The sequence below is a fragment of the Mixophyes fleayi genome, chromosome 12 (assembly GCF_038048845.1).
Source record: "Mixophyes fleayi isolate aMixFle1 chromosome 12, aMixFle1.hap1, whole genome shotgun sequence".
NCBI lineage: Eukaryota > Metazoa > Chordata > Amphibia > Anura > Limnodynastidae > Mixophyes > Mixophyes fleayi.
In genome coordinates, this window is record NC_134413.1 from 55,637,604 (window position 1) to 55,661,275 (window position 23,672).

Consider the following 23,672-nt stretch of genomic DNA (forward strand, 5'->3'; position numbering starts at 1 on the left):
CAAAACCAAACAAAACCAAAACCAAAACCAAAACACGCAATGGCGGTTTTGCAAAACCAAAACCAAAACCAAAACACGACGGTAATCCAGATCCAAAACCGAATCCAAAACCAAAACACGGGGGTCAGTGACCATCTCTAATTAAAACTAGCAATGATACCGCACATCAAAATAGCATTGATAACATACATTAAAACTAGCAATGATAATCCACATTAAAACTAACACTGATACCGCACATCAAAATAGCATTGATAACACACATTAAAACTAACATTGCTAATGTACATGAAAAAAACGAACAAAAAAACAAATAAAAAACATTACACAAGTTTGGACTATATATATATATATATATATATATATATATATATATATATATATATATACATATATATATATACATATAGATTTGTTATTGGGTTACAGGGTGAAATCAGATACTGGCCACAATCAATCTGATATAGTTTTTTTTATTAATGGACCAAAGACTCCATTTCTGGGGAGCATGCAGAGCTGTGTGATTATATATAAATATTGTATTATAGGATTAAAAAAGTAGAGGAATCCTCTACTTTTTTAATCCTATAATACAATATTTATATACAATAACACACCTCTGCATACCCTGCAGGCTCCCCAGAAATGGAGTCTTTGGTCCATTAATAAAAAAACAGATTCATTGTGGCCAGTATCTGCAGCTCTTTTATTATTTAATATTTGCAGTGACACTAGAAATAGCCCTACCGTGCCCCAGGGAAGCCAGCCAGTAATGGCGGGTATTCAAGGAAGGAGCTGCTGCGCTCCTGCATGCGCAGCAGCTCCTTCTCGCTGAACAGGAGTTATACAGCAGCCGCGGCGCTGTGACAGAAGCGTCGCGGCGGTGCTGTAAGAGAAAAAATATTTGGCATGTTTCAAAACATGCATTTTGCCCGACCGATCCGCGGAGGGGGGGGGTTTCTGGAGACTCAGAAACCCCCCTGCGTGCACCCCTGCACAAGATGTTGGAGTGTTTCTGTGGGAATTTGTGCCCATTCATTCTGTAAAGCATTTATGAGGTCGGGCACTGATGTTGGACGAGAAGGCCTGGCTCGCAATCTCCGTTCCAGTTCATCCCAAAGGTGTTCGATGGGGTTGAGGTCAAGGATCTGTGGGGGCCAGTCAAGTTCTTCCACACCGAACTCATCAAACCATGTCTTTGTAGTCCTTGCTCTTTGCACTGGCGCACTGTCATGTTGGAATAGAAAAGGGCATTCTCCAAACTGTTGCCACAAAGTTGGAAGCATAGCATTGTTCAAAATTACATGGTATGCTGAAGCATTAAGAGTGCTTTTCACTGGAGATAAGGGGACTAGCCCAAACCCTGAAAAACAGCCCCATACCATTATCTCTCCTCCACCAAACTTTGCAGTTGGCATAATACAGTCAGGCAGGGAACGTTCTCCTGGCATCCGTCAAAACCAGACTCGTCCATCTGACTGCCAAACAGAGAAGCATGATTCGTCACTCCACATCACATATTTTCCCTACTTCCCAGTCTAGTGTCGATGTGCTTTACACCACTCCATCCAACGCTTAGCATTGATCTTGGTCATGTGAGGCTTGCATGCAGCAGCTCAGCGATTGAAACTAATTTCATTAAGCTCCCGCCGCACAGATTTTGTGCTTACATTAATGACAGTGGTAGTTCAGAACTCTTCAGCTATGGAATCAGCAGAGTGTTGGTGACTTTTACACACTATGCGCCTTAGCAGTCGTTGACCCCGCCCTGTGATTTTACGGGGTCTTCCGCTGCGTGGCTAAGTTGCTGTTGTTCCTTAGCGCTTCCACTTTCTAATAATATCACTTACAGTTGACTGTGGAATATCCAGTAGGGATGAAATTTCATGAACCGTCTTATTACAAAGGTGGCATTTAATCACAGTACCACACATGAAGTCACTGAGCTCTTCATAAGGACCCATTTTGGTTCACAAATGTTTGCAAATGAAGACTTCATGGCTAGGTGCTTGATTTAAAACACCTCTGGCAATGGGTCTGATTGAAAAACCTTAATTGAATAATCAACAGGTGTGGCCAAATAATTTTGTCCATAAAGTGTACTTCAGCAATAACCAGAGACACTAACACGGTGTCACTCACCTGACTGTGAGTGCCATTTCTCCTGTCTTCAGGAACCGTGGCCGTCCGCCATCCTGAGGGTCTGCGCATGTGCAGCCCTTATTAAACCTTCAGTACCTGTTGCTTTTAATTGATTGGATGATCAGGCACCCTCCCTATTTAAACCACCTGTGATCATTACCTGGTTGCCTGATCTTGGAGTCTCATTCCCCATGAGCCTCTGAAGGTGTTCCTGTGTTTCCTCGTGTATTCAGCTCCAGCTGATTCCCGTCTACTACGTTTGTGGTTTCCAGACCACTTCAACACTCCTGTGTTCATCGTGCCTGCACTCAGCTGATTCCTATCTGCTACTGCTGCCGGATTCCAGTCCGCCTCAACTCTCCTGTGTTCATCGTGTCAGCTCTCCACTGATTCCTATCTGCTTCTACTACCGGGTACCAGACAGCCTCAACTCTCCCGTGTTCATCATGTTTCCAGTTTTACTTACTACTGCTTCCTGAGTATTGCTCCGTTGATACTGGTTACCTGCCGTGCGCTGCACCAACCTGATTACCGCTTCCATCCTCCAGTGGTCTCTCCTCCTGCCGGCGTTCAGCCGTTCTGGTATCCCTGCACGTCTCACTGACAGCCTGCTCTCCAGAACCGCGGTATGCATACCTTCCATTGACTTTGCTTTTGTATTGCATATCCGTCTGGACTGTGTTGTGTTCATCTCCAGAGTCTTCTATCTACTGAAGCTATTGTGACTATTGACTTTGTGTCCTATTAACTGGATCGCTCTAGTGACTTTGTATACTTCAAGCAGCGCTTGTTAGTTATTATTGTATTGTGGATATCATCGTGGGATCAAGTTCTGTGTGCCCATGTATCCTCTGCATTACATTCATCTCCTCGTGCCCCTCCTCACATATATATAGCAGTGGTACAACTTGCTGACGCAGACCACTGACTCCTGTTGTTTCCCTGTGACACCAGTTTCTAGTATCTCCTCACATAAGCAGTGGTACAACTTGCTATACGCAGACCACTGACTTCCCCGTTACCTACCTGCACCTGGAATCCATTCCTTCACTATAGACAGTGGTACAACTTGCTATACGCAGACCACTGACTCTCACTACCTCCTCGCTACTCCTGGACATTCCTCCTCACTATAGCAGTGGTACAACTTGCTGTACGCAGACCACTGACTCTCCTCACGTTTACTTGTCCATCTGGTTCCTTGTGTACATTCATCTACTCATTACCAGTTGCTGCTAGTCATAGACTTTCTTTGAGCATTCTCTCACCATCTGCTGATTTTCCTGTTCCGTTGTCACCCTGCTACCAGAGAACCATAGTACCAGCTATATTACTCTGGTAAGTACATCATCTGGTGATATCCTGGGCAAAGACTCCTAGTGCCCGTGACACACGGTTTATCCTTCTCCTGAAGCTTTGATTCCACATCTATCCTGACCCAATGGGGTAGTGTCCTTATGTTTTCTAGACCCAGAAAGCAAAGTCTACAGGCTGTACTCTGAGCAAAACCAGTAAAAGAGGGACCAAAGCCTCTAGTCTGCTACAGCAGGAATGTTCCCCTCCTCTGCCAAACATCACAAGCAGCTCAGGTCCCCTGCATCAGTAGCAGCATCTCCACAACGGCTGCTCGTGCCAAGGCAGGCAACATTGTGTATCACAGGTTTTACTAAGAGGCACAACGCTGACAACCTCTTAGAGAAACTGAGGGAAATCATCTCACAGTGGCTTACCCCACTTAGACTCTCCTGGGGATTTGTGGTGTCAGACAACGCAAGTAACATTGTGCGGGTATTACATATGGGCAATTTCCAGCACGTCCCATGTTTTGCCCACACCGTTAATTTGGTGGTGCAGCATTACCTGAAAAGTGAAAGGGGTGTGTAGGAGATGCTTGCGGTGGCCGGCAAAATTGCTGGACACTTTCGGCATTCTGCCAGTGCCTACCGCAGACTCGAGCAACATCAAAAAAGTCTGAACCTGCCCTGCCATCACCTCAAACAAGAGGTTGTGACGCGCTGGAACTCCACCCTCTATATGCTGCAGAGGATGTAGGAGCAGCCATCTGTGCAGTGGAATTCAGACCAGTTTGAGGAGGTATTGTGGCCCCGGTACCAAATTGGGTGCCGGGGCCACTCCACTATGCAGTCCAGATAGCTGCGTATCAGATATTAAACTACGTTCACTTTCACTGTTGCTGCCAAATCCAAAAATAATGAAAATGCCCTGTCATCAACGAAAACAACAGGTAGTGACGCACTAGAACTCCACCCTCTATATGCTGCAGAGGATGGAGGAGCAGAAAAAGGCCATTCAAGCCTACACAGCCACCTACGATGGGCCACGTGTTTGTGCCGCCCACTTGTGTCGCTTAGCTTAGACATCCAGCTACCTCGGTGCAACGTTTTGGACTAAAAACAATATTGTGAAGTGTGAGGTGTTCTGAATAGACTGGAAATTAGTGGAAATGATTGTTTTTGAATGTTATTGAGGTTAATAATAGCGTAAGAGTGAAAAAAAAAAAAAAAAACTGGATTTTAGCACTTTTTATGCTTTTTTAAAAATAAATCAGAACCCAAAACCCTAAATCAGAACCAAAACCTTTCGTCAAGTGTTTTGGCAAAACAAATCAGAACCCAAAACCTCAAGCTAATCAGAACCCAAAACACTAAAAGTGGCCGGTGCACACCCCTAGTTCTTGAGCCTCAGAAGATTGTATTTAATTCTGTAGACTCCTTATTTCAGCAATTAAGGATAGAATATGATAACCCTGTCTGGGTGACCTCAGCTGATAATCTCTGTTCTTTGTGTCAGGGTCACAGACGAGTAAAATATAATTGTGCCAAGCTCAGGAGGTGGTTGGAACAATCCAACTCTCAAACGTCACTCTCGGCTTGGTCTATCTGAACAAGTTAAAAATTTCATGTTGCAATATTCAGCTCCTGATAGCCTGGAAATCTTAAAGCAGTTATCCATCAAAATTGATAGCTGCATTAAAGACAGGAGACGAGAACGTGACTTATACTCAACAACATCCTCATATAAATTCCCTTCGGTGGAGACTATTCAGATTGGAGCTGTCCAGTTGTCATCTGAAGAGAAACAACAGCAAAGTTTCTGCACATTCCTGTCTCAAGAAGCTGGGAAACTACAGGGCCTACGTGTGTACAAGTAAGTACCTTGTAACCAGAACACACTGTTATCACCTATCAATTTAACTTTTGGGGACTTGTCCATCGACAAGGATACTTTTATTGATAGTGGGCCAGCAGAAAACTTAGTGGACATGATAAGCCAGGTATTGAACTATATGGGTTGGATTGTTTTAAACGCCTTTTGTTATGTTAAATGTTAGCTCAATGCATAAAGAAAATATTTACTTTTTCCTCTTACATACTGCTGCATTTAAAACGCATATGGCTAATGTCCTTTTCCTTCACGCATCTTACCAACCTTCGTACCTTAAAATTGTAACTTAAACTAATGTAATAAAGACACAGATACGTATAGCTACTTTGGCAAAAGGTCGCAGTTTTTATTAATCATAAACCAATTAAATGAAAGTCACCTGGTGGTGGCGAGAGCAAACTGCAGTCAACCAAACAACTAATCATCTAACCAAATACTGCAATGCCCAAATGGCATTCAAACTAACCAAGGAATACTCCCCTAACATTGGCCGGTGTTAAACAGGCGTCAGCATGACTGCTCCCTTCTGGACTCAACATTGACGGCCACGCAAAGCACGCCAAGGGATCCTCCACTCAGAAGGATCAAGAGTAATGTTACTTGAAAGGGGCAGTGACGTGCGGCCAAATATCCTAACCACCGTTGTGACTAGTCGTTGACTGCACTGCTCTCCCACCCACTGTGCCTCCTGTGTAAAAAAGATTGTTTAGAATCAAACAATAACTAGTTGGGTGGGCGGGAAGGCATCCGTGAAATCGCGGGAAGGAAAGATCTAGAAGCCCATGGGAGTTCCTAATCAGGTGACTAAAACCACTCCCCATGGATTTTATTGGCTGGGAATGAAACAACTTTAACCCCGAATGGGTAAGGGCCTGAAAAACATAATCCATGCATTTTAAGTGCCCTCAGCTAAAATGGCTTCACTTAACATAAAACGCATATGGCTAATGTCCTTTTCCTTCACGCACCTTACCAACCTTCGTACCTTAAAAGTGTAACTTAAACTAATGAAATAAAGACACAGACACGTATAGCTACTTTGGCAAAAGGTCACAGTTTTTATTAATCATAAACCAATTAAATGAAAGTCACCTGGTGGTGGCGAGAGCAAACTGCAGTCAACTAAACAACTAATCATCTAACCAAATACTGCAATGCCCAAATGGCATTCAAACTAACCAAGGAATACTCCCCTAACATTGGCCGGTGTTAAACAGGCGTCAGCATGACTGCTCCCTTCTGGACTCAACATTGACGGCCACGCAAAGCACGCCAAGGGATCCTCCACTCAGAAGGATCAAGAGTAATGTTACTTGAAAGGGGCAGTGACATGCGGCCAAATATCCTAACCACCGTTGTGACTAGTCGTTGACTGCACTGCTCTCCTACCATAGCTGGTTTCCTTTAACGGGTTCCCAGCCCGCCACCACGAGAACAAAACCACAAACCTATTTGCTCATAAATCTCCCTGATGAAAAACCCCATCCCTTCTTTATTCAAATGAACACCGTCCGGCCGGAACAGGTGTGCATTATCCACTTTAATGGATGGATGGAAAATTTCAACCCCCCCCCAATTCTCTGACCAATTTCCCCGTGACGCTATTAATTTTTCTTAATAATCTTGTAAGTGTAGATGGGCGAATGGGAAACCTCCAGGATAGACGAGGGATAATGTTGGACCAACAAACACTAATTGTAGGTCATCGTGCCCGAATAGCACGTAAATCTTCTCTAATGCTTATGATGAGGGCCAATGATTTTGTCTTCCCCACATCGTTCCCCCCAAGGTGTAAGACAAGAATATCAGGAGGTTGTGATTTTGCCAATTCCTCTTCTAACCAAGGAACCAGGGATGACCAACAGAGGCCCCTCTTCCCCATCCATTTTATATCCACCGGGCATGGGAAATTAGACCACTCATTCGCCAAATGATGTTTTGAAGCCCAATACACAAATGAGTGTCCCATTATCCAAATGTTTATCTTCAGGCCTGTAAACCGAAGATAGAAAGAATTGGTGATCTGGAGTAGCACAAATATTCCAAAATATACCCTGAGTATAAACCAGGGTCAAAAACAGGCCCCGTAACCGTTACTTTTTACTTCCTATATGCATACATAACCCAAGGCAAACCAGCTCTAAAGAGCGATGACCCCAATCCCGAGATACTTTAAACAATTGTCCATCTTTTGAAACCAACCAAAAAGGTTTAATACCAACATCATATGAAAATGCGGGACGGGGTAGAGAAACAGACCAACCAACCGGTTTATACAACTATGTATATGCTAGAACTGCTTATATTATAACTAAGAAACATAATATGGGCACTTGATAAATAAAATTGCTTTAGCTAAAGAGAGGGAAACTATCTGTGTGAGGCTATAAATACCAACCTATCCGACTATTTAATGGGGGCACCAATATAAGGATTACTTGGACCACCCTGATGAAGGGGAATGATACTAAGAAATATATATGCTCAATAGGGATGCGATATGACGCCTTATACGTGCCTTGTAAACATACCAACCTTTAGAGGTTTAACAGGAAGTTGGAAATTAAGTCATGGTTTATCGTATGTTACACCAACATGACAACATATTAAATTCTACGGCTCTATGCCTGCCTACCAACCACTGCGTGGTTTATAACACCAACATGCAAACATACCAACCAATCATGGTTTAACATAAGCTATGAGGTACCAACCCATACGGTTTAACACCCCATGATAGAACAATAATAGTACCAACCTAAACAGGTTTAATTTCAGAAAAAGAAGGTAAAGGAACGGTAACCCAGATGAAGGTGAACCAACCCAAAAAACCCCGGAGGCTCACCACTAATCAGGCCTTAATCCGTAGGAGAAATTGGGAAAAAAAACCTCCATGCCTCCGCTGAACACGGCAAGCAGCTTTCACCCTGGATTACCGAGGAAAGAGGGAGGGAGGAGGAGTAAGGAGGAGAAGGGGACAAGGACCAGAAAGATAACAGTAAAGACAAGAGAACAGAGTGTAGGCAATAGAGAAATAAAAATATGCAAAAACATGAGCATATAACCACATTAAGGTCTAATGTACCTTTTATAATTATCGGACTTCCATCGCCCCAACAATTTAATATCGGGTACGGAGGCCCCTCCTATGCCAGCAGCTGTAGCTGCTCCAATACGGAACGAATGAGTTCCATAAAATTTTGGGTCTAAACCCACCTTTATCACCGCACTTTTAAAAATGGCATTAAACTGAAACTTAGACAAAGGTGACCCATCAATGTGTACTAACCAAGCCTCGCTATCCCTAGGCCTTATCCCTGCAAACGTAGTACACCAAGCCACCGGGCATATAGTCGTATCATTGCAAGGAGACAAGGTGACCCAATGACCCCTACTAAACTGATCCGTTTTGGATCGTGCAATTTTTACGGAGACCTGTGTACTAGAAACCAAAGTATATTTTCCCAAAAGGGCTGTACCTAGGGAAACTCTCAATTTAGCCACAAGTTCGCTAATTCTAAACGCTCCGTGAAACGCCATAGAAAAAGCTGCGCTGAATAAAGTGGACTCATAGGAGCTAGAAGTGACCTCCGCAAGCGACACCATCAATTGCCTAAGCAGGGGAACCGTAATAGGACGCCTAGAGTCAGGAACCGAAAGGCGGGTTCTAGCCCACCCTTTCATAGCCTTGGAAATAATAAAACCTCTTGTGGGATCAACTTTTGAATGTAATTGAGCCATAAAAGAAATACCTGCTAATGCTGAGGCCATGGGCGCCTTTTTAACACCCGTGTTATATTTTTCCCACATAAACTCTAAAATCTCCTCCGCCTGACCTGAAGTACTTGGGGCCCTGGATTGCAAGAAAGCCTCCCACTGACTCCATGCTGACTGATACGCTCGTCTTGTGGATTGCGCCAAAGATGACTCCGCCAACTTGATCATTCCGACTCGACCCACTGCCATGCATAGAAAGGACAAGGGATGTCGGTTAATTGAGCCAAAGGAGCTAGCTCCCTAATGCGGCGCCATTGGAAACGCGAAAGTGCATCTGCCACCTTATTCACCTCTCCGGGTACATGTCTGGCCCGGAAAATGATATCATTTTCCAAACATTTCAGAACAAGTCTACGTAACAGGTTCACTGCTGGCAATGATGTAGCGCTCTGGCGATTGATCGCCTGCACAACCCCAAGGTTATCACACCAGAAAACAACATTCTGGCCTGCTAACCTATGACACCATAGATCAATGGCTAAAACTATTGGGAATAACTCTAGAACCAGCAAATTTGACACCAAACCGCTCTGACGCCACCCCTCAGGCCAAGGGGCTGCACACCACTCGTCCTGAAAAATGGCCCCAAAACCATTCGCCCCAGAGGCATCTGTGTGTAATTCCAACAAAACATTCGAGACTTGTCTCTTAGGCCATATCCGCACTCCTTTAAACGACTGCAAGAATGTGGCCCATACTCTCAAATCTCCCTTTATTTCCGCCGATAGGCGTACTCTGGCATGAGGCCTTTTTAAGCCTGATGTGGCTATTTGCAATTTTCTAGAAAAAATACGTCCCATCGGTATCACCCTGCATGCAAAATTGAGTGATCCAAGAAGAGACTGAACTTGACGCAAGGAGCTACCCTGTGAACTAATCGCCTCAGAAACCGCTGTCCCCAACTTGTTTATCTTTTCCTCAGGCAAATGACAACAACCTGCAATGGTGTCTATCTCTATGCCCAAGAATGACAAACATTTGTTAGGCCCCTCAGTCTTGTCATGCGCCACTGGGACCCCCATGATTGTGAACAACGCCGTAGCTGAAAAAAGCGTGTCTGCACACACTGAAGATGAAGTGGGACCTATGAACAAGAAATCATCCAAATAATGGGCGATTCCTTGATGACCCGTCCCTGCTTGCACACACCAATGCAGGAATGAACTAAACTTTTCAAAAAGGGCGCATGACACTGAGCACCCCATGGGGAGACAGCGATCAATGTAGAAACCGTCCTGTAGCTTAAAGCCCATGAATCTGAAAGATTCCGGGTGAAGCGGCAGCAGTCTAAATGCCGATTCAATGTCTAACTTGGCCAATAAAGCCCCTTGCCCAAAGTCCCTGACTAAAGCCAAGGCCTCCTCAAAGGACTGGTAATTAACGGAGCTGAAGCTAGCATCTATGGCGTTGTTAACTGAAAAACCGGGAGGATGAGATAAATCCTGTATTAAGCGGTATTTACCCGCAGCCTTCTTAGGGACAACTCCTACAGGGGAAATTATCAAATCGGGAATCGGGGGGGAATCAAAAGGCCCAATCATACGACCCAAGCTAACCTCCTTCATAACCTTATCCTTCAACACCTCAGGAAGCAAGATTGCTGACTTCAGATTCCTGCCCGACGAAGACCTAATTTCTCCTACTACTGGGAGCTGAAAACCATAATGAAAACCTTGGGATGGACACTCGGCTTGAACAACGTCTGGGAAAAAACTAAGCCACTTATCCAGAACTTTTAACTTAATAGGGGATGGCCCCTTAGTTAGCACCTCCTGGCACTCCGCGGCCCCTGCCCACTCCTGATGACTGCCTGGTACAGTCCTTAGCTGGGTGTCACGGGCACTAGGAGTCTTGCCCAGGATTTCACCAGTTGACTATGCTTACCAGAAAGGCGGAGTTTGCACAGCGGTCCTCTGGCAGCAGGGTGAATAGTGGAACGTATATAACAGCAGATGGAGAGAGGATGTCAATGGAAATGATGATAGTCAGTGACTTGCAGCTATACTGGTAAATGAGTCAGCGACTTGCAGCTATATTGGTAGATGAGTCAGCGACTTGCATCTATAGTGGAAAGGCAGGTTTGAACCACGGAGACCAGGTTGGACGTGAGCAGGTGAAGGAAGGTAACAGGAGAGTCAGTGGTCTGCGTACAGCAAGTTGTACCACTGCTATGGTGAGAAGACTTGTCCAGGCGCAGATAGGTAGCGGGGAAGTCAGTGGTCTGCGTACAGCAAGTTGTACCACTGCTATGGTGAGAAGACTTGTCCAGGTGCAGGTAGGTAGCGGGAAGGCAGTGGTCTGCGTACAGCAAGTTGTACCACTGCTAGTAAGTGAGGAGTAGATCAGGTGCGGATGAGTGGAGGCATGCAAAGAGTCAATAACGGTATGAAGACACTGAGAGCACAGAGGAACTTGTTCCAAACAAATATGCAGTGTATACAGCTAATAGTCTATAACGGTATGTATACCGCTGTTGAGTAGAGAGGCTTGCACAGAGCGGATATGCGGGATAATAACTGATAGTCAATCACAAGTATGCATATCACTGCTGAGTAGAGAAGCTTGTCCACGAGAATATGCAGGCACATCAGGGACGCTGAACGGCTGTAGCGGGTATGGGAACCGCAGGTGAGCAGGGCAGGTAATCAGAAGCCAGCTGAGGACACGAGCAGGATACAGGAGACTGTAGCGGGTATGAGAACCGCTGATGAGCAGAGCAGGTAATCCAGGAGCCAGCTGAAGACACGAGTAGGATACAGGAATCAATAGCGGGTATGGAAACCACCGATGAGTAGCACAGGTAATCAGCAGGAAGCTCTAGACACTAGTAGTACACAGGAGATACCTTCAGAGACTCACAGGGAATGAGACTCAAGATCAGGCAACCAGGTAATGAGCACAGGTGCCTTAAATAGGGAGAGGTGCCTGATCCACCAATGAGATTAAAAGCAAAGGTCATAAGTTCTTGGATGCTGCGCATGCGCAGTGCATCAAGGTGGCGGGCGGCCGCGGCTCAGGACAGGCGCCGGCAGGAAGGCTAGGGAACGCACTCACCAGCGCAGAGGCACTCATGGTCTGGTGAGTGACACTGGGTGACTGCTTTGGCATTTGGAGCATACGTGCCTATATCTACAAGAGTCACCCCTTCCGCACGAGGCATTGTTATATGCGAAAACATCTGTTCTTACTGTTTTGGGGAGTACTACGCCTCCCCTGGCTCTGAAACCTAGGTACCAAAGGAGGCATAGAAACTTAGGTTGGCAGCATCAGCGCCATCCATGACTCTACGTCCTTACACCCGAATGGGATAGTATGCATTTTGTTTGCCTTGCTACGAAAACTCTCATCGTAATGCCTCCAAATTGTACCACCCGCGTTAATCCACAAATCATTAATCAGGTGTAGGTACCTCCACACGTCCGCCCGCGTGTCCGGTCTAGACTCCACATAAATGGCAGCGAATATACAATACCCCCTCAACCAGTTTGGGAAAGTTCTGTAATTTTCTTCACCCATTCCTCCCTTCCCAATGGCAGCCAGCAATTCTTTTTTGGCTGCAGAGGTAAGCATAAACAAATCGACTTAGTACACTTTATCTATCCTATCATTTGAACTGCGGCGCACGCCTCTTAACAAGGCTGTATTGTCGCACCGTACCATAGGACCTCCTAGCGCTGTGGGTGGTGCTATGCCTGAAGGGGTCACCCTAGCGGGCTTCGCTAAATGCTCTGTTAAGATTTTTTAAAGCTTGCGCGGACCCTGACCTTCCTCATCTGATTCTTCACTAGTGCTAGCTAAGGGAGGGCTATGTGTATGTGAACGATGTGTCAAAACAGATTCACACTCACCTCCTTGCGCAGATGTCCCTGGTAACGCGAGTGCTTGGGTTGATGCTTCTCCTCTTGAGGCCGAATCCGCTGCTGACTCTGACTGTAAGGAAGAGCTCCCCGTCACCGCGAGTAGTTCTGGCAATGGCGCGGGCACCCCTCCACAAGATGCTGCAGGCACTGAAACAGAATGGATGTTAGCTACTTCAGACACAACCGACTGGTTAACCCTACATGCTGAAATACTGTTCAACGACTCTATTGGGACAGGCGTACTAAAGGCAAAACCTGGGGCTGGTGGACGGGCCAAATCTTGAGAAGCACCCCCATAAAAGGGGGGGATACTATGAACAGGGACGTATGTTTGTAATGTTTGCATTCAGATGATTGGCATAACTTGAGCTATAAGGAGGTGGATAAGGTGCCATCCAATCCTGCGGGGTATGCTGGACCCTATCTGTATTAGTAGGAGGATACGGTAGGGACCAGGAGGGCGGGTTTCCATGGGACGGTTATACCTGCATTCCCTCTGGTCTTACCCATGGATAGTGCATTATGTTTGCCATTTGTTGAAAGCCCCCAGACTGAACCAGAGCCGGGGGTTGACCCCCAACATTAATGGAACCGCTATATGAAAGCCCCTGCTGAGGAACATTAGCAGTTTGAATTGGAGATACGAGATTATACTGTATAGTGGGGACGGTTTGAGGGGATGAGTGTACATATAGTTGAGGTGGTATGATAGGCTGGAGACTAATATTATGAGCCACCGGAGAGCACCCTCTTCCCCTGATCCATCCCTCAGGCATGAGTGGAGGGATCCTGTTAAGTGGGGAGATACTGTCCCCACTACTGCTGTGCAACCAGGGCCTAAGATGTATGTTATAACCAGGGCCTTGCTGTGACACTGAATCTGCCTCACTGACAGGAATAGTTTGATGACACACAGGGGAACTAGAAGAGGAAGCCAGGGCCTGCAACCCCCCCCCCCACCCTGGAAGTGGTATGACCTCCCCTGCTGGGAGGTGGTGTGTGAGGGGAACGAGGAGTCTGGCTGGCCCTAGCAGAGGAAGGAGAAGGAGATCTCCTCCTCTGCTCTATCTGCTGCCCTGGACCACCATTGCTACCAGAAACGGTCAGCGCCGCTGACCGCTCTGGTGCATGGGACCTGCGGTGACCGCCCCTCCCCCCCGGCCCAGGTCTCCGCCGAGACCCAATGACAGGGGAATCCCCCACAGCCTGATCAGCAGCGCTTGGACGTCCGCTCTCAGGCGGAGCGCCGAGCGCCTGACTTGCAGGGGCAGAGCTGTCAGAGCTAGCAGGCGGGCGCAGACTCCCGGCCGGGAGCTGCGACCCGTCTGCCAAACGTGCTGGGGGGCCCGCTGATCTTCTAGGTCTGGACATGTTAATAATAGTCACTGGGGCAATGAGAAATGAAAATGAAAATTGGAGGGAGGGGGGGGTGAAGGGGAATGGAGAGGAGAAATAGGGAGAGGAAAAACGATATAAGGTGAAAAAGGAAAAGGGGGAGAGATGTGAGGGAATAAAGATGGGCAGATGAAAGGATGAAAGCAGTAAGAAAGAAAAGAATACAAAGGAATAAGCAATAAAACTATCTTATCTGTCTCCAGGGAGCTCCTGCATCCGTGAAATCGCAGGAAGGAAAGATCTAGAAGCCCATGGGAGTTCCTAATGAGGTGACTAAAACCACTCCCCATGGATTTTAATGGCTGGGAATGAAACAACTTTAACCCCGAATGGGTAAGGGCCTGAAAAACATAATCCATGCATTTTAAGTGCCCTCAGCTAAAATGGCTTCACTTAACATTCTGTTGTGCTTGGATTCCAGTGTTTGAGTACATATATTCCTGAGATAAGCTGAAAGTGAAAGAGGTAGTAATATGGGACAAGGGGTGTAAGAAAATATGTTGATCCTGTTCTGTTTTCTATCACCTGTATAAAGAATGTCCCTACACAATATATTGTATACAATGATAAATGTGACATCATCCCCCTGCTTCTCCTACCCGCTCTGTCATCACATTACATGCTGAGAGCTGTGACAATTGGTAAGGGTAAAAATATTTAATTATAGCTCTGCTTTTCTTCTCTCTATGACAGGTCCTGGATAGTACAGGCTGGTAGTGTGGTGCCCTCCCTTAGGGTATATTTACTAAACTGTGGGTTTGAAAATGTGGAGATGTTGCTTATAGCAACCAATCAGATTTTAATTATCATTTATTTAGTACATTCTACAAAATGACAGCTAGAATCTGATTGGTTGCTATATGCATCTCCACTTTTTCAAAACCGCGGTTTAGTAAATATACCCCTGGTTTGAGCAAAGTGTAATGATATTGGTCCAGCTTGGATGCTTTACCTACAGTCTGAACACCTCATAAATTCATGATGAACTGTGGGATTTTGTGCCACAATACTAACAGGCCCCAGACAGGTCCCAATAGGCTAGAAAATTGTAGACCTAAGAGGGGGAGACCTCCAACGGGAACTACTCAAAAGGGAGACTAAAAAGATCTTCATTATGAATAGCCTAACCCCACATGGCCTAAATGATTCCAATAATTATATGGTATTTTTATGACCTATCAAACTAAATTTTGGTTGGATAAATATTTTGCATATAGTTATTTCTATTTTTTCTGGTAAACAAAACAGAAAACTAAATCTCTCTATATAAGAACTTTGTATATGATAGGTGTACAAAATAAACTTCTTATCATTATGATGAGAATATGTGACACTAATTATTATTATTTTTTCTTTTTTTATAAGATGTCAAACTGTTATGGTAATCATCACTGTCTGTTCACACTACCTTTACAACCAGTATTGCATATCACACTACAGATTTAATATTTTGTTCCAACACAAATAAGTATTCTGACATTTAAATAAATAGCTCACTTATTTCTCACTATGTACATCATGTACATTGATCAACACCTTTTTACTTTCCAATTTTTATTTTATATTTATCCTTCTTGAATTGTTGCTTTTTCACCTCACGTTTAAATTATTCACTATTTTTTTCACACAATGGGATAATGATTATTATTACTTATCCCTCTTAACTTAATTAAAAACAATAACTCACTCACAGTACAGTTTGTTAGGGAAAATAAATTTGCTTTATTAATGTTTACAACACACCAGACTTATTTTGATTATCTGAATAATCTATACTTACCTTTTAAGAATGACACCTTTTATAATCTTATAATCAACAATGTATCTCTCTTAATGAAATCAGGATTCATATTTTCAGCCAAATGTATATTAATATTGTATCCAAAATAACGTTTATAAATATACAGTTTATTATATGTGACAACATGTAATCTTAGTTTTTGGTCATTCCAAATTATTCATACAACTATATAACTTCACATCTAGATTATTGTATCCTTATCAAACTGTCTCGGAAGGTATTTCCTTTCAAAAACATACATTCTCTGCTACTATAAACCGTTGGTACATTTACAGCGTGTTTATTATAAAGCTATTAGAACATTGTCATGCATACCTGCCAATCAAATAACTCCACCCCTGGTTTCCCCAAAACGTCACTTATACTGACGTCATTTGGAGGCGGGGCTATACGCTTTAAATAGGACACTGAAGAGCTGCTTCGGCTTGCCTTTGATAAAGCCAATTAGCGAAACGCGCGTTAGGCGTTTCTGTGCAATGCTGTCTTGTCAAACTTGTAATATCATTCTAACCTTCAGTCTTTTCCGCCTATAACTGTGCTCATGTTAGGGGGCTACTTATAACACTATCTATATTCCGCAAAAGGATAGATATGTTAACACAATAGTCGCGCATATCAGCGTCTGCTATACAGGGTCCTTTACAGGGAAAGCAGTACTAACTCCACCATGCAGAGCCACTCATTATGGGCTTTTGATTTTACTATTGTTGGATGATGAAACTAGACTCAGATTATCAATAAAGTCTCTATACATATAGACAACAACGATTAATACAATAGTACTGCATAGGTGTTATGGATAATCCTATTAGCATAATCCTCATGTAAACACGGCACAGCTGATTACAATGAATAGACAAAAATGAATAATACAATAGTACCGTATAGGTGTCATGGATAATCCTATTAGCATAATCTTTATGTAAATAAGGCACAGCTGATTACAGGAAACTGTATATCCTGATCTGTCCTTTCAATTCTATCCAGAGTGACTACGCGTATAAACGCGGTCTTTATATCATCACATATTACTAATAGGATTATACTCTTATTACTGTAAGGTTTAGACTACAGGTATTTTGACTTATACTATATAGGGTATTTCACCCACAATTAATATTACAGACAGCAACACAGAATAGCAGGTAACACTGCTTATTAACAGTATCCTCAACTCTGGTCACTATTACTCATTTACACTTTTTAATATTTTCGCTAATTTTGTGATTTGTCATTAACCCCTAATAATACATGGGGAATTCCAGTATTTTAATGAATACCAATAAAGTTATGTTTTTTATATATATATGAATTTTTCTCAATTTGATAGTCTACATTCAACAATTTAAACCCTTTGAGTGCCCCTCGATACATATTTTCTCTTTCTCTCTTCCCCTTTAGGTCCCAATAGGCAGCAGCTGGCAAAGTGAACCATTCCGGAAATAGGATTACTTTTCAGACAAGTGGTCAGGGACAGGCCACGGACATGGAAGGCAGCACAATGCCGGAAAAACAAGTTAAATTCATAGTCACTGGACACACTAATGTAGTCAATAGGCAAGCTGGTTCAGTAAATGAAAGTTACAGAAGAATAAAGTTTGTATCTGAGAATTGGATAATAGCATTTACAAAACCAGTGCTCAAGCAATGAGCATCTAAATAAATAGGTAAAAACTCTTATCACCTGTATGTGCACTCACATATAACAAGATGCTCTGAACCAGATGCACGAATAAAAGAACCAAGAAACTACACTCACACCTTGTAACAAACAACACAGATTACACTGCGGAGACCTCTATTGGTATGACTCTATAAAGCTTTCTGGAGAGTCCGACAAAGGAATAAACAATGTTTTAAAAAACATCAAAAACGAGTATGTATTTAATCACAAGTAATACAATCACACATGTATGGTAACATATTTTAAAAAAAAATTCCCATCATATAGCCGGCCGGTCTATATCAAGAGTATGGTATACAAAACGGGTCTTCACAGTTAAAATCACTTAAGCCGGGCAGTGACCATGCTGCGCACAGCGACAAAGGTTGGATAATACCAACCAATACACTCTTTATAAGACAGGATCTATTTATACTTAGTGTCACAGCTAAGACGAAAGTGATGAAAAAAAGTCTCTTTATGGTCAGAATTAAAGACTATGATACAACTAGAACCATAGAGGCAATCTCCTCATTCTCGGCAGCGGGTAGTTACTTATTAGAAGTTAGGACTGTAGTTCGAATGTAACAAAGTAATCAGCTCACTCTCAGGAATAGATGTTGCTATTACAGTTATAAGAGCTGCAAAACATATGTAGCAGCGTACTTCTTACTCACACCTTGTACTCCATGGTCTCTCCAATGACCATAGACAATGAGCAAGTATCTCCCTTCCACATCCTATTCTATTAACTGCAAGGAATATATACAAGATAGGAAAGGAAGGAGGACACCTGAATCACACACAACATGGGACACAAGGATATGAGGATTGTAGAGCAAGGAAACGGGCGAGATAGCACACAAGGTGCAAGCAAGAAAAGAAAAAGGTGCATGAGACACAATAGCCAAGATACACCCAAAGGGGTAACAAAGAAAGAGCACTACAGAAAGCAAGCAAACAAAGATATTATTGCATAGAGGAAAAAAGAACTAGGAAAAGCAGTAAAGAGAGCATACATATGAGGATAGTAACAAAGACTAGTATTGTTAAGCAATAAAAGATTTAAAGGAAACACCTATGTGATAGTGTGCTTTTTTCACTAGGAATGAGAAATGCAATAAAATAGTAACAATAACGGTTAAATAACTACAGTAAAAATACTTAAAACGGTTGGTCATTTGGATGTAAATTCAAGTAGTAGCTAGAAGTTAAAGTTGTAGTGAATACATGCATGAAATCTATTAAATAGTTTAAAAAGGTGCATTCAGTCCCAGCTGACTTTAGCAAACTTTTTTAAATTGTGCTGGTCACAGAGGTATAATATATAATTTCTGTCCACCAGCAACCTTTGTGTCCCCAGTAGAGTTAATAGATAAATATTCAAACAGTGTGTACTGGGAACAAAGTATTAGGAGAGATGATGGTTTCAGAAGGAAGCTCTCTGCAGAGTCTTGGTTTGAGAAATGTATTATGTATACTCACGCTTCTTTCTATATCCGCAGGCTACAAAGAACATGATTCCCAGACTGCTCCACTGTTTATACAGAGATGATTGCAAAGGAGAGGGGAATATTAGAAAAATAATATATAATATTATTAGTATTCATTCATTTATAAGGCGCCACAGATTCCGTAGCGCCGGATACAGAGGCAGGTAGCAAATATATAAATAAATGTTGAAGATGATGTTGATGATAGATGAGGTAATACACATAAATAGCACAGATGAGTGTGAGTAGTGCTATGGGGACTCACACGAAGTGCAGCAAAATACAGGACAGGACGTACAAGAGAGTCAGACAGTGGACAGACATGGGATAATAGGTAGAGAGGACCCTACCTGCGAGAACTTACATATATATATATATATATATATATATATATATATATACTTTATTTCTAAAATGCCAACATATTACATAGCGCTGTAAATTATGAGGATCATGATCCAACTAAACAACATAATGACATAAAAGAGAAGGTAAAGATGGCCCTGTCCAGATATCACCTGAACATCCTTCTTCTTCTGGTTCCTGAAAAGCTTTTGCACTTGTGTAAACTGGACAATTTACTAAAGGGCAAACAACACATCAAAGCACAAGGTTTAAAGCTGCAGTCCTATTTTTATATGTAGGAGGCATACAAACCATCTTATGTATTAATCATTGGTTATAGAAAAGAACAAAACAAAAATAAGGTTCAGATAGGCAAGATAGCTCAAACATCATGCAGTTTGAGCTGTCTTACCAGACAGAACAGTAAAAAATAAATAAAGGAAATACATGAAATACAGCCCCCTTTACATTTTCAACAAGCACAGTGCTACACAGCATTGTGCCCAGTCCTTTGAGACCAGGGGCCCCAAAAATTGATCAGGCGCACCACACTTAGAGAGGCACAGCCCAATGTTGAATAGGGAACTGGGCCCCTTCTGGTATTCCTGGCCGGTGGGAATCAGAGTAGTTTATTCAATGGTTTTGCACTTACCACATGTACCACAGGGATAAAATCCTTGTTTGTGTGATTCTACTTCTATCCAGATGATAATATTATGTTTCTTTTTTCTCGAATGTGTCAATTACATGTCCTTCACCTGTCTTGGGTATCATTTCTATTGTCATTGTTGCAGGAAATTCGCTTTGTCTGGGTTTCTCTCTCTAAGTCTGTGTCCAGTATTTATGTTCTGTGTAATGTGTTATTTATTGGCTGTTCACAGTTATGTCCATATCTAGCCATAGCTCCTATTCTATAAATGTGGAGGACTTACCTGGCCGGGGCCGTCGTCATCCCTCGGGCGGTGGTTCCCTCCGTTCAGCTGGGACGGTGAGCCAATCAGGGCTCACCTCCCGGCCATTTCAAAAAAGAAAATGGCGACGGACCAATCCGGGCCCGCCATGTCATCACGTAGCGCGGCGCCGACTATTTAAGTCAGCGCGCGCGCCGCCATGGAGAGTCCGTCGGCGGAGAGATCAAGGAGAGGACGTGTCGCGGAGAGCTGCGGGATCAAGACTACAAGCGAAGACAGCGGAGACCAGCAGTGGCGGCAGAGAGACCTTGTTAGGGCTAAGAGCGCCTCTGCTGCCTGAAGACCGGCGTGATTAAGAACAGAAGCCGGCGGCAGAGCATAGAAGCAGCGGCAGACGGGGAAGGAGTCCAGGAGAAGCTCCCCGAAGACAGCCCCAGGTAAGGCCTTGCCAGGCAACTCCTCTCCCGGGCCCACGCCCGCAGCACACGAAATAAAGCCGGGCACTAGGCCCGTGGGCACATTCGGGCACAAGGCCCGTTGGCACCGTAAAGTAGGGGCACAAGGCCCAGGGACCTGGGCACTAGGCCCCAACGAAGTTAGTGGGCCAGTAGGCCATTAGTATACATGATAAAGGGGACAAGCCCCTATTAGTTAGACAGGGGCGTGAGAGCCCAGGTACAAGGGCACAAGGCCCTTAGGTAGTTAGTGGCCTAGAGGCCATAGGAAGGCCAGAGGGCCTGGTTAGGGGCTAGTAGCCCGTAGGCTATTAAGGGCACAAGGCCCTCAGTCAGTTAGGGAGGCCACAGGCCTCAGGCAGGGGCTAGGACCCCTAGGTAGTAGGGCACAAGGCCCTAGTTAGTGGGCTCAGAGCCCTGAGGTAGAGAGGGGGCTGAGGCCTGTTAATCAGAGCACCAGGCTCTGTGTGTAGCTGGGCAGAGACCCATGGTGTGTAGGGCATAAGGCCCTGGTGGTGTGTGGTAGAGGCGTGGGAGCCTCGTGAGTGTAGGCGCGGTCCTGTGTGAGGTGAGCACACGTGGTTAGGAGGTACAGTAGAGCGTAGGCTCCTGTGGTGCTGTAGCAACCTGCTGGTTGGCTAGCAGCGGTGTGCTCGGGTAAGTAGCGTGCAAAGTACTGTATACTGTATTTATTCTGTCTGTGCGGCGAGTATAGTTTACATGACGGTATTTTGGGTGTGCTACATAACTGTGTCCAGGGGCAAGACGTCAGGCCCCCATTAAAGGTAGGCTCTTGTTCCTGTGGTTTTCCTGTGCTAACCCGTGTTGTGGGGACAAGTGTAGTTACCAGCATACACATAGTCAGGGGAGAACACACGTAGTTTCCCTGTCCCTTAGGTCCCCGGGGTCACACTGGTACCCAGAGGGGGTGGCTGAGTGACTCGGTGGCAGTGCAGCACACCTTGAGGCAGTTCCAGGGGCGGCCGTGGTTCTGATCAAGGGTCCTCAAGGCCGGTTCCGTGCAGGTGGACCTGTGGTTCCGGACGTAGGGACACGTGTGAGATACCCGAGTACAGGCAGTCGGGCGGTTCAGTTCGATCGGCTGTTCCGTGCGGCAGTCGGCCCGCGGGTTAGTGTACTGTTCTACGGAGCCTCAGCCGGGCTTAAAGAACCGGTCCTTAGGGTCCGTGGGTGACCCCATAGCAAGAAGGCAGCTTCTTGGTACGACCTGGGTGAGGGGGTTAGGAACCGCCCTCCGGTTTAGGCTGTGAACACCGGCTGGTGTTCCCCGTAGCGTGTAAGTGAGCAGTTCTGTTAGTGCACCACACCTAGTTAGTCCTAGTGTTTTGACTTAGTTGCGTTGCCGACCATTAGAACGTTGTTAGGGTCGGGTCGCTGTTGCAGTCAGTCCAGTTTGGTGGGTGCCATCTTAGTCTCACGGAGAGCGTAGAGGGAGGCTGTGTGTTCTTGTCATCCGCAGGAGTCAGGAAGGTGCAGGAGAACCGGATCGGAAGTGGGAGTGTCCCGGTGAGTATCACGCTCGATTCCTCCTTTCGGTTAGGCCCTCACCGGCAGGTGTGTGAGGTACTTGAGGCGGGATTAGTCCTCGGACTAGTCTTGGCCTTCAGTGCCTGTAGTCCCCCGCGTCTCGGCAAGAACAAAGTGAGGAGGCGGCAAGGAGCTTGGACTGACTGTGCCCTTGTTCTTTGCCGTAGTCTCGGACAGCCCTTACTTGGTAGACTCGGTTTAACTGTGTTTTTCCCTCTTAGGTGTTACTTGCGGGCGTCCGGAGAAAACCCAATCCGGGACCGAGGTAGGATCCAGTCATCCACGCGGATCGTGGTAAATTCGGAGGTATTAGGAGTTAGTCGCCCTGTGAGGCACATCTCCGATAGGGACCTTACATTTTGGCGTAGTCGGCAGGATCCGCGTTCGTGATGACGGATTCATGACCAACCACGCCTCCCCCCGAGCGCAACCCGCCTAATGTGATGGCCGTGGGTGCCGCGTTGTCCCACCTGCCGAAGTTCGATGGAAAGAATCTTGCTTTCGCCGACTGGCAGGAACGGCTGCATGGCACTGCCCGGTTGTATCATATCACCGGTGCCATGAAGGTGGAGCTGGCTCTGAACGCCCTGGAAGGGGATGCCAGGAAGACGGTTCTTCTTCGACCCAAACCAGATAGGGACACCTTGGACGCCATCTTCAAAATCTTGGGAGAATTGTACGGTGACACCTCCTCTGCGGCAGTTCTGAGGAAGAGGTTCTTCGGGCGTGTGCAGAGGGAGGACGAGAGTCTGACCCAGTTTGGCAACGCTCTCCTAGAATTGGCGGGAGAACTCTGGAAGAGAGACCCACGGGGGTCGGCCGCCATGGGAGACTCGGATGTGCTACTGCGAGACCAATTTGCCCTGGGGCTCTGGAACGTGCCGCTCCGGCACATTCTACTGGACAAGGTGCGGGACCAACCTAACCTGGCGTTCCAGGAAATACAAGCGGAGGCTGTGTCCCGGGACAGAGATGATCACTACGGGCCTTATGCGGTAGCGCCCCAGCAGGTCCTGCTCACCAGTAGCCCGGCCGAAGCAGAGGCCCACCCGTTGGAGAGTTGTGTGAAAGATCTAAAGGAAGCTCTCTTAGCCAT

General features: G+C 45.1%; 1 long non-coding RNA gene across 1 annotated transcript in view; it reads left to right on the forward strand.

The window, feature by feature from the left end:
• Window positions 1-17,998, forward strand: part of LOC142109129 (uncharacterized) — a 64,403-nt gene extending 46,405 nt beyond the window's left edge. Inside the window, exons 2-3 of the long non-coding RNA XR_012680286.1 lie at window positions 14,564-14,693; window positions 17,563-17,998. This is a non-coding gene — a long non-coding RNA (uncharacterized LOC142109129). The remainder of the gene's footprint in view (window positions 1-14,563; window positions 14,694-17,562) is intronic.
• Window positions 17,999-23,672: the final 5,674 nt, after the last annotated feature.